Source organism: Henckelia pumila, chromosome 3 (assembly GCF_033568475.1).
Source record: "Henckelia pumila isolate YLH828 chromosome 3, ASM3356847v2, whole genome shotgun sequence".
NCBI lineage: Eukaryota > Viridiplantae > Streptophyta > Magnoliopsida > Lamiales > Gesneriaceae > Henckelia > Henckelia pumila.
Genome location: NC_133122.1, coordinates 128,991,390 through 129,004,434, shown reverse-complemented (window position 1 = coordinate 129,004,434; position 13,045 = coordinate 128,991,390).

Below are 13,045 nucleotides of genomic sequence, written 5' to 3'. Positions count from 1 at the left end.
AAACGTTACTCAAAACATTCATACTTAAGAATTTGGAAAATTTAAAAATTTTGTTGAAGCATTGTATTTTTTATTAAATAAGAGCATTAAAGTGCATAAAATAATGAAATAAACAATCAAAAAGACTTTGCCAAACATGGCCATCAACTTAAAATCAAAACTTGTTTCCCCTTCATCAACATAAAAGTTTGTTTGATCAACTCTCATTCATAAGCCTCGCACTTATGCATCGCCCGCTGGACCAACCCCTGCCTCCTCTTCATGTCCATCAACATAATCGTCGATGAAGGTATCGATATCTTCGTTACTTGCACCATTAAAGTATAGTGAATCTAAATACTAAACAAGAATAATGCATAAAAAAATATTTTTCTAAAACTTTAAGTGAGAAGAGCATTAACATAGACTTTCATGCAAAACTTAACATGAATGACATAAAAAATTTTGGGGTGATGAAGTATGTGTATTGTGGTAACCGTCATAATGAGTCACTCATAGTTTTCTGTTGTACAACAAGCATATGGCATTATGCCAGTAACTTTTATTTTTTTGGATAGCTGCTCCGAAGATCATCCCAAAGTGCATACCCCGTATAACCATCCTGTGAGCCATGTTTGGATAGCCATTCCGGAGCTCATCCTGAAGTGCATACCTCTTATAATCACCACAAGACGCATAAATCGTCAAAATATTTTTCATGTATCATTTCCTTCATCATATCATAATATATCGTATCATGCCATTACCATATATCTCGTAAAATCATAAAATCATGTTCATAAAACTTCTCGTGATGTTAACATGTACAAAATACTTCAAAACATTTCATGAAAAATTAACTTTCATTAACCGATCCACGTGAGACATTCCGTTTGTCCCGGACATCGAAAACTCAAAACTTTTTCATAAACATTCTTAAAAATAATTAAAATACCTTAGGATATCATAAACATGATTTTTAAGACTCAAAAACATAAAAAACATTGGGGTGGGAATTCAAACTGGTGGCGCGGCCGCGTCGTCGTGACATCCGCGTAGGGTGCGACTCCGCCTCTAATCGCCCCGATCCAAATTTTTATCAATTCTAAAATGTAAGGGAAAGTTGGTTGCACATAAGCAGATTTTGGTGTTGTCACCAGGTATTGACAACACCTTCAATAACACATTGAGTGATATGCAACGAAAATTAATAAAAGCGTGAATAAAATAAACTAGCAACCAGTTAAATAGACTCAAATATTTAAGCAAGAGTATGCAATACTCTTGCGACGCCTCAGGGTAAAACTTTCACTAGAAAATAATCAAAGAGTTTACAAAATCCTAAAACTAGTGAATTATTGTAAAAGCAATTTTCTCAAAAACATGTGAGAAAATAAATAATAAAAACAACTCCTAAAATTCTATGCAAGATAGAATAAGAAAAACAAAGCAAGGAGTTGGCCTTAGATGCCAAAACACGAGATCAACAATCTTCAATTGGTCTTCAACATGCTCTCAAACCTTCAAGGAAAATAGGTAAACACAACCATAAATCGAGCTTCAGAAAATTTTCAGATTTCTCTCAAAGTTACACGTTCATAAGCTCTCACAAGAACTCTCTTATCGGTCGTCTCTCTTGGTTCTCTCTCTTTGTAACTCTTCACGCCTATTTTATAAATAAGTCCAAAGAATCCTTCTTCATATGGTTTCTTTGTAAAAGTAGGATTTCTCTAGATTTGATCATATCAAATTTACAAAGATTGAGAAATAAATCAATTAGATATGAGATAATAAATATTATGATAAACTCAATAAAGAAATAAATAATATTACACTTTATCTCCAAGAAACTTCAAGTTCAAGAAAGACAAAAGACTTAAATAAATCTTTTAAAACTTTAAGAAATTTCGTAGGAATAAATATTGCTTTCATTCTTCCCATTTTTGCCTTTCTAGACAAAACACATATAATCAAAACAACACATATAATTCAAAACAATTCAATTCCCCCTATATCAAAACTCCCCTGAATATGAGAAAATATTCTCCCCCTAAGTATAAGTAGAGGTGTTGTCACAAGATGTTGGCAACATCTAGCTACAACACTTCAAATCATCAATCATATGTCAAAAAAACAAATAACACATTAAAGCACAAATAAGAAAAAACAGTTTTGATTAGGAGCAGAGCAAACCAACGGATCAACTAATACTAAAACCCAAAACAAAAACAAATAAACAAAACTAAACCAACTAAACAATATAGAATTGATTGCTCTTAGACAAGCCATCATTCTCATCAGCAGCTTCACGATCAGCTTCACGACCATCTCTCCTTTTTTGTCCAAAAGAGGTAGCTCTACCAAGCATAGTCTCGCAATGAGCTTTCAACCCTTCATAATAGGCTAGATCAGCCTTAGCTTGTGTGATCATCTGTTCAGCATGCAGTAGTTGAGCTGTGATGAAGGTGGTATCCATTTCCTGAGACGCAGAGGGTGGAACAAATATGGCAGTGGCAGATGAGGTGTTGGCAACATCTGCCACAACATCTGCAGCAGCACCTGATTCAGACCAAGGTAGGTCTATCTTTCTGTTTCCTCTAAGGAGTGCCGGTGCAATCTTCAACACTTCACCCGCTTCAATTAGATCTTCATCATCATCCTTTTCAATGCCTTGGCTCAACAATATATCATAGATCAAAGATGGATAGGGGAGCTTTAAAGTTACTTGGACACAGTCAGCAAAAGCCAGAACAGTGTTGAATATTAGACGGCCAAAGTTAAACGCTGAACCTATGCCAATTGCATACAAGACTGGAGCCTGGTGCTTAGCGAAAATCGTATAATTTCCAGATGGAGTCTATGTCTTGACTGCGGTCTTGTGCAGAACAGAATAAAGAGAAGTGAGCTTAGCGGCAGATAACTTCAGTGGATGAGCTGGGAATTTTGTAATAAGTCCACCAGTAATGACAGATGACATCACATCCAAAGTGGGTAGAGCAACATCATCAGCATTGAGGCAATGAAGAACCCATTAATTGTTGCAGGACTAAAATAAAAAATTTGTCCTCTCACATACACTTATTTTACTTAACGTACCTTGGGTCCTTGACAGCTTCATTCAAATTGCAGTAAAACTCCAAAATCAATGGTCTACAATAAAGAACAGCATACGTAACAGCAGAAAGCATGTTTCAAAGCTGTAAAAAGTTTACCAGTTTTTGTTCTTCATAAGCTGCCAGGTCAATGTTGTGGTCTGCATAAAAGTCACGGTTGGCATAGTGTTGCCAATTGTTAGAAGCTTTCTTAGAATAGAAAGAAGAAGAGTAGGATTTGATTATATTGTAGTCTTCAGCCAGGGCAGCATCCAAGGTATTGCCAGAGGTGTTGGCAGTACCCTCTGAAACATCTTCTTCTTCCTTACTGTCATCATCAAATCTCTTATATTCCAACTCCTTCTCAGCATCTGAATCTTCACTCAATTCAGAATTGGAACTATCAGAGATATGTGGGTGATTGTCAGCGTATTCCTGCATCATCTCCTCATCGGTTCATCCTCTAAGGCAGGAGCAGTGTAAGCAGGCTTCACACTCTTTGATTTCTTCATCCCAGCCATGAACTTGGCAATGGATGCTTCATCATCATCAGAAAATACTAGAGGAGCAGTAGAAGCCAATGGTTCTTGGAAAAAAACATAAGAGAAAACATCTTTTTCAACCACTGGTGCAACATGAGTCTCTGACTCTGTAGATTCAGTATCAGAGGTGGACTCATCCTCTGATCCACCTTCAACAGCAAATGGAAACGGAATGGCATCTCCAGCAGGTTTCTGTAAGCTTGATTTCCCCCCTCTTACGACGTACAAGCTTAAAATCCTCATCACTACTTTCATCCCCTGATGTGAATGTCCACCAAAGAAGGTCTTGATGGTTGACCCTTCTCGTGGAATTTCTTCGAGGCAGTGTAGTAAGGATTGTATCCGACTTGGCGTTTAGAACGATGAGTCAAGGGTTTTGCGGGAAACACCTTGTTCAGCACGGACATGTCTAGAAAGTTCTCCACATCAAGAGCTTTTCCAGGCTCTCCTGGTGCTATAACATACAGAGGCACAGGTTCCTCAACAACAGGAACAATGGATTGCTCGATCAGAGGGTGTGATGATGGGGGTGTTGGCACATCCTCCGCAACATCCTTATACCCCATTTTTGAGCGAATATAATGAGAATCATAACCCTTTCCTGCCATTTAAATTTTTGAGAGTGAGAACAGAGGAATAATTAGGGCAAAAGAATGCAAAGTCGATGAGTGAGTAGAGGAAACATGAAGCCAAAAGATATTGATATATTCTGAGAATAGGTAAACACTTAATATATAACAAAACACTCAATCTCTCCTACTCTCACTCGGAATGACCGTAGCCTCCAACGACAACAAAGTTCCTAACGGTAAAAATTTAAAATCTAATTAAGGCAACAAAATCCCATTTTAATTAGGAAACAAATCTTTCGATTTTCAGCAATAATATAGGCCCAAATATTTCATCAAATATTTCCAAATTTAAAACTCTTCATCGATGTATAACTCCACTGAAACAAAATTAATCACAATCAAAATCAAGGTTTCAGAGGATAGGGCAAAAATTCAAAAATTTTGTTTAATTTAAACTTCAAACTTCTCAGCCAAATATATTCATGAAAAAATAAATATTCATGTCCTAAATATGTTTAAAACAGAGTATGACATAAAAATAAAATGCGATCACATGCATAATATATGTTGACAAGTGAGGTGTTTTCCACGATGTTGGCAACATCTTCCAGCAACATTTCAGGATTCAAAAAATTTTGTAATCCAATTTATCATTACAGAAGTGGTAGCCTGCACACTAAAGGAACGATCTTCTAAGGACCCCTTTAGGTAGCTTTTTTCATTTGCTTCTGATTTTCCATCAAATTTGATGATTGAATTGATTATTGTTAACCTTTTTGTTAATTTGAGTTTTTGAATATTCGAAATTACTTTTCACTTGGGACAAGATCATGGAATATACGAGCATCCCTCCACTACTTTGTGATTTAGTCAAAACTCTTCATCAATTAATCCTCATTAAACTGTAAAATATTTTTGCAAGGAATCATGAGTGAAAACTAGTAAATGGTTACAAAGTATCAAACACTTCATAAAACAGAATGAATGCATGAATGCAACATGCCTAACGATCCTAATGATGCACATGCATGAAAAGCTGTTGTCGCAAGGTGTTGGCAACACTCCAAAAAACATCTATGTTCTGTATATAATGCACACATGCTGAGAGACTTCCTTAGGTTGGAGAATCTCTCAAAATACAAAGCTTTTGTGAATATATCAGCTAATTGGTTATTAGTTCCAACAAACTCAATTAAGATCATGCCTTTCTCGATCAAAAATTGAATAAAGTGATGTCTAATGTCAATGTGTTTGGTTCGAGAGTGTTGTACTGGATTTTTGGATATATCAATGGCACGAGAATTATCACAATATATAATAGAAGTATCACTCTTAATTCCATAATCAGTCAGCATTTGATTCATCCATAGGAGTTGTGAGCAACTACTACCTACATTAACATACTTAGACTCGGCAGTAGAAAGTGAGACACAATTTTGTTTCTTACTATACCATGACACTAAGTTATTCCCCAAGTAAAAACATCCTCCCGAAGTGCTCTTTCTCTCATCTATATCCCCAGCCCAGTCAGCATCACTAAACCCTACCAAATTTGAGTTGGTTTCTTTAGTGTACCACAAATCCAAATTCAAAGTACCCGCCACATATTTCAATACGTTTCACGGCCTTTAGGTGAGAAACTTTTGGGTTAGACTGGTATCTAGCACACAAAAAAAATACTATACATGATATCAGGTCTAGTAGCACTCAAATATAAAAGACTACCAATCATGCTTCTGTAGAGGATGTTGTCAACACCTTCGGCAACATCTTCCCTCGACAGTTTTTTATTAGACCCCATAGGTGTACGCATGTGTTTAGTGTTGTCATTCAAAAAAATTTTCACCAAATTTTTAACATACTTTCTTTGACACAAAATATACCATCATGCATTTGTTTCACTTGCAATCCCAAGAAATAAGTTAACTCACCAACCATGCTCTTCTCAAATGTAAAAAACATGCACTACACAAAATCATCAACAAGTTTATCATTTGAAGCACAAAAAAAATATCATCTACATACACTTCGCAAATGAAAATATTACCTTGAGACTTTTGCACAAATAAAGTCTTATCGACTTTACCTCTTTTGAAGTCAATATTGAGCAAGTACTCGGTTAATCTTCCATATCATGCATGTGATGCTAGCTTCAATCCATACAATGCCTTTTTCAACTTATACACATAATAAAGATGATTTGGATCCTCAAATTCTTTAGGTTGTTTTACATATACCTCTTCATTTAAGATCTCATTTAAAAAGACACTTTTTACATCCATTTGAAAAGTTTCATTCCCATATAACATGAAATAGCAAGCATAAGTCGGACTAACTCAATGTGGGCTACAAGAGCTAAGGTTTCATCAAAATCCACCCCCTCAACATGTGTATACGCTTGAGCTACCAACCCAGCTTTATTTCTTATGATGTTTCCTGACTCATCAGTTTTATTCTTGAAAATCCATTTTGTTCCTATAACATTACCATGATCAGGACACGGTACAAGGTACCAAACATCATTCCTAACAAACCGTTCTAGCTCTTCATGAAAGAGTGGGTGCCCAGTGAGCCAACTTGTGGCTAAGGGCTTTGATGACTCTTTGTATAAACAATCTTTTGTTTAATATAATTTACACTTTTATTAATGGCAATGACTTTATCTTTCTTCATATTGTTATATTGTGATATACTATTGTTGTTTTGATAAAGACCTTGAATATACTATAGTGTATGTAAGATGTGGTAGAACATGGGATGTCTATCATGAAACACATCTTATAGTCACTGTATATTCTAAACTATTCCTAGTCGATTGAGCCGTCCGATAATAAGGATAAGGATCGCTCGAGTGTGAGACTAGCATTTGCGATGCAGAGTACCACGTTTCATTGGTAGGGAACATAGAGATGTTCGAAGCATGCAAATGGATATTCATATGATGAATGATCGAATTACCCTATCCGGACTTTCCAAGTGGTTATCACTTATCGAGTGGATATAGTCCGCGGTTTTGGTTGTACACCATTAGTCCTTACTACTTGAGACATCATTGAGACTCTATATGCTAGTACTGTGCTTTGACTCGTTTACCGACTCTATTGGGGTCATTAGGTGTCGGGATTGGGTACAGTTACAACACATGTAGGAGTCGATGCTTTGTTGTCAAGGATTCACCACATACTTGCGAGTGTGGATATCCTATGCGATTTGAGGAGATATTAGTGTGACGAATCTCTGGCCAGAGTACATGATGTGATTTAAGAAATGGTTTCTTAGTAGCACATGCGATGTCACTATTTGATCTCAAGATGCATTGCATAGTTATCGAATCTCGAGCGACTCTCGATATACCAATGGTTGTTGATTCGATCGGGATATATGGATGAAGGGACCGTACTGTACGTTAACCAAAATCTACTGGTTCTTGTAGGCACTATCAGTGATACCTAGGGAATCATGGGGCGATGTTGCTAGGCGCTCATACCATGATTCGATGGGCAAGTCGGAAATTGTTGTTCCGAGTCACAAGGAGTTGTGAGCCCACGGCTAGCTGTATCCCTGAACCATTGAGGGTCACACAGTGTAATGGATTTTTAATCCCCGTTGAGATAGTTAAATTTAAAGAGTTAAATTTAATGAACGAAGAAGTTGGACTTCTTATTTAAGAGTAGAGGAGTGAGATTTCCTAAAATGACATAGTGATGGGCATTTTTGGAAATCACTGAATTCGGATTCAGAAAAATTTATCTTGACTTTAAAAGGTGCAGAAATGGTTTCTGTGCACATTGGTAAAATTGGTTTATCAATCGGAGTCACGATGAATTTTATATTAATTTCTGAACATGCGGGCTTTGCTTGTCGGGCCTGAACTTATGACTAATGGGCCCTAAGCTGTTAGTGGCCTACATTATAAATAAGTTATTGCAGTACAGAAATTACACAAAACAAGGCACAAAATTTTCGAAAACCCTAAGCTATTTTTCTTAAAGTGGCCGCCCCCTCTCCCTCTCTCTACTCGAGAAAAATTCCAGCCTGTGATTTTGAATTACAGTCTGGTTTAACGGATCAAATTCGTTAACTCTCTTCGTAGAAAACTTCTGATAGATTTTCTAGTGCAATCTATCAGAGGGATTAAATCTCTATTCGTGGACCTGATAGAAGAACTGTTCGTCCATCGGTTCCAAGGAGATACAACAAGAGCAGAGAAATCTGTTGGTGTCCAGAATCTCGATTCGAGATTAAAGGTAAAAATTATATAATCGTTATTTGAATTTTTACACACACAATTTAATCGTAAAGATGTGATACCCAATATGGAATCGTTCCATATAATAAAAATTTTAAACTTCCGCTGCACCGGGTATCAATCTTGTTTGATCTGAACGCCGCGTTCTACAACAGTGGTATCAGAGCCAGGTTGCTCAGATCAAGCGATTAAATAAATCGATTGTACAAAAAAATTTTTTTTTAAGCCTCGGTTTTTGAAACAAAATAAATATTTTAAAATAAAAATATTTTTTTTCGGGCAAAAACCCGGGCAGCGATTGGATCGCTGCCCTGCGCAGCGCTGGGCGCTGCACAGGGCGGCGCACGGTGCAGCGCGGGGCGCTGCGCAGGGCAGCGCTCGGCGCTGCCCATGGGCAGCGATGTGATCGCTGCCCGGCCCGGGAACGTCCCGGGCGGCCCGCGGGAAAAATTATTTTTAATTTTAAATTAAATTTTAATATGTTAAAATTCTATTTTTGGTCCGATCGAAAATTGTTTTGATTGGTCCACGAGGCGTCGGATCGAATTGTTCGAGTCCGAAAATTTTAAAATTGATTTTTGGATAAATTTGAATTTTTGGAAAATTTTAATATTTTATCCTTTAATTGAATTTTGAAATTAATTAATTTTTGGTACAATTGATGATAAGATATGATCTTATGGATATATTGAGTAAAATATGATTTTATGTATAAAATTGGATTTTATAGATAAAATATGATTTTATTTGATAAAAAGAAAAAATATGATTTTATATGTAAAATAAGATTTTATGTATGAGATATGATTTTATCTTTTTAAATTTAAATTGCCATTGCATGTTATCCAATAAATTAATTTTGAATTAAATATTATTGGATAAGGATGATCGATTGCCATGACCAATTTTGTAGGTGTATGTTAGGAATTTACATTTGTTTTATTGTTGTTGGTTTTATTAATGGGCCTGGTTTATGGCCCAATATGAATGTCATATGTAATAAAAGTGGGCTTGGTTTATGGCCCGTTCCCACCCCTTAAAAATGTATCCCCTACTTGTCATTGTTATTTATTGTAAATACATTAGATTTAGTGGGAGATCAAGATTTGAAGATGGAGGTGGGCCCAGCAGACAATAAAGACAGAAGAAATGTAAATTGGAAGCAAATGTAATAGGATTGCATTGCATACTGCATATTACCTAGGATTGGACTAAGACTCGTGATTGGCAACCACGGGTCGATTAGAAATGGAATCGATCATCCTATATAATATGTGATATTATGGTTGTATGCATGTTTTATACTAAATTGTGTGAATCCGACAAGCATACAAAATTTTAAAAATGATGAGACAAATTTTTATAATTAAAAATCCCTCATTTTAAATATGATTTAAAATTGATATCAAGATAAATAAAAGAAATTTAAATTTGTTTAAATGTTCCTACCTTCCATCAACGATCAATGTATGAGATGCTACCCGCGGATACGGTCCGGCTCATATTATTGGGGGGGCCCGTTCGTCGGAAAGCTGTACATTGGATCGACACATGTTGTAAGTTGGGTGGAACTCCCATGGGATCGGCTCATATTATTGGGGGATCCACATGGCGACCGTCCATCACAACTTAATATTTATGGGTCATCTTGACATGTCACAATAATCGGCGTCATATTATTGGGCCCTTATTGGACATGAGGTAAAAACGTGGAGGTTGCTTTGGAAGCAATTGGGCTCTACCTTTTGAAAATTATGGTTGGCTGATATTATTCGGGACTATAAGTTTGTCAATTGGACTCCATGTTCTCACTAAGGAAAACAGTTTCCCGTTTTCACTAGAGGGTAGTGAAATCGTTAAAATAGTGGGAGTGAGATTCATAAAATAAATTTCGCCTATTTTATGTCTTAGTAAATTGCTTAAACAATCACTGATATTTGTCTGTTTCTTTTCAGTATTTCATACAATGAATTCGCGTAATCCACTTTTCTCGATCCTCGAACAAAATAAGTTGACTGGCGCAAACTATACGGAATGGTTCCGTAAGTTGAAGATTGTCTTGACTTCGGAGAAGATGCTCTACGTGTTAGAGAAATCTCCTCCGAAGGAAGCACCAGCTGACGTAAGTCCGGAGGAGTTAGCCAAACTTGATACATGGTGGGACCATGATATCAAGACCAAATGCTATATGCAAGCCTCGATGTCTGATGAACTCCAGAGGCGATTTCAGGACACCGTGAATGCTGCTGACATTCACGTTCAACTCAAGGAACTTTTTGGGGCTCAATCGAGGGCTGAAAGGTTCGCTACTGTAAAGGAGCTAATGACGTGTCGCATGCGTGAAGGGACTTCGGTCCGTGATCATGGGGTACGAGTGATTTGGCTCATACAGAAGTTGGTAACCCTTGATTTGGTGTTGGAGCATGAACTCAACGTGGACTTACTACTTCTGTTTCTTCCTTCTTCGTTTGACGGATTTGTGGTAAATTTCAATATGAACAAGATAGAGGCCTCCCTTGAAGAGATGGTCAATATGCTTGTGACATATGAATCCACATTAAAGAAGGATAAACCGGCTTTCTTGGTGGGCTCCTCTTCTTCTGCTAAGAAGGGGCCAAGTACGAAGGGTAAGAAACGTTCTGCCCCACCCAAGAAAGTCGAACCGAGAAGAAGTACAAGACAAAGGCTTCAAACATGGAAAAATCCAAGGATGTTTGCCATTACTGCAAGAAGCCCGGTCATTGGAAGCGTAACTGCAAGGAATATCTAGAGCAGTTGCGAACTGCAAAGGGTATGTTCTATATTGAAATAAATGTTTCACTTAATACTACTTCTTGGGTATTGGATACCGGATGTGGATCTCACATTTGCAATGATTTGCAGGTGATGACAAGAAGTCGCAGGCTTAGGATGGGTGAGACCCAGCTGAGGCTCGGAAATGGTTCCAGAGTTGAAGCAAAAGCCGTGGGAGATGTTTATTTAATTTTGCAGAACGGTTTTAAGTTACTTTTAAGAGATGTTTTATTTGTTCCAGATTTAATTAAAAACATTATTTCTGTTTCTATGCTTGATAGAGATGGTTATTCTTGCAATTTTGTGAATGGGATTTGCAATATTTACAAGAATGAATGTTTAATTGGAAATGGACAACTTGAAAACGATCTATACAACTTAAAACTAAAAGACGTTCCAATAAATTATGTTGATAAACCGGCAACAACAAACAAAAGGAAAATCGATAGCCAAAACCCGGCAAACCTTTGGCACGCTAGGCTAGGTCATATTTTCTCAAGGAGGATGAACAAGCTAGTGGGAGAGGGCATGTTTGATATGTCTGATATTAACTCTCTACCTACTTGTGAATCCTGCCTAAAAGGAAAAATGACTAAATCTCCTTTTAAGGGGAAACCTGAGCGTAGTCAAAATCTGTTGGATTTGATCCATACAGATGTTTGTGGTCCATTTAGAGTTGGGACTCAATATGGCCACACCTACTTCATTACCTTTACTGATGATTATTCAAGGTATGGGTATTTATATTTAATGAAATATAAGTCAGAAGCATTTGAAAAGTTCAAAGAATTCAAGGCTGAAGTAGAAAACAAGCTAGGTAAAAGTATTAAAGCACTTCGACCGGATCGAGGTGGAGAATACTTGAGTACCGAGTTTTTGGACTATCTGAAAGAGAATGGGATTCTCTCTCAGTGGACTCCTCCTATGACACCACAGCTGAATGGTGTATCGGAGCGTCGTAATCGAACTCTGTTGGACATGGTTCGATCCATGATGAGCTTCACTGAGCTTCCACCTTCGTTTTGGGGCTATGCACTTGAAACGGCGGTATTGTTGTTGAACAACGTCCACACTAAAGCAGTGGACAAAACACCATACGAGTTATGGAATGGCAAAGCTCCTAAGTATTCGTACTTGAGGATTTGGGGATGTCCTGCTTACGTGAAGCGGACAGTGGGAGATAAGTTGGATAGTCGATCCAGCTTATGTTATTTTGTAGGGTATCCGAAGAATTCAATCGGATATTATTTCTATTATCCTGCTGAAACAAAGGTGTTTGTTTCAAGGAATGCCACCTTCTTGGAGAAGGAGTTCTTATTGGATAAGAAAGGCGAGATGATGGAACTCGAAGAAATTCGAGAAGAACCCGAAATACAAAATAACGATCCTACACCTCAGGAACCATTGCTGGACACGCCTATACCTAGAAGATCGAGAGGACTTCTAGACCTCCTATTCGATATGGTCTTCTTCTTGAAGGGGATCAAAATGAACCCGATGTTGGATGTGATCCAAGAAACTTCAAGGAAGCAATTTCTGATGCGGATTCAAATTTATGGCTTGAAGCTATGCAGTCGGAAATAGATTCGATGCATACAAACCAAGTTTGGTCTTTAGTAGATCCTCCCGATGGAATTGTTCCAATAGGGTGTAAATGGATCTACAAGAGAAAGCTTGGGCCTGATGGTAAGGTATTGACCTACAAGGCGCGATTGGTGGCAAAAGGTTATACTCAAAGACAAGGAGTTGACTATGATGATGAAACCTTTTCACCAGTTGCAATGTTCAAGTCCATAAGAATCCTTATTGCCATAGCTG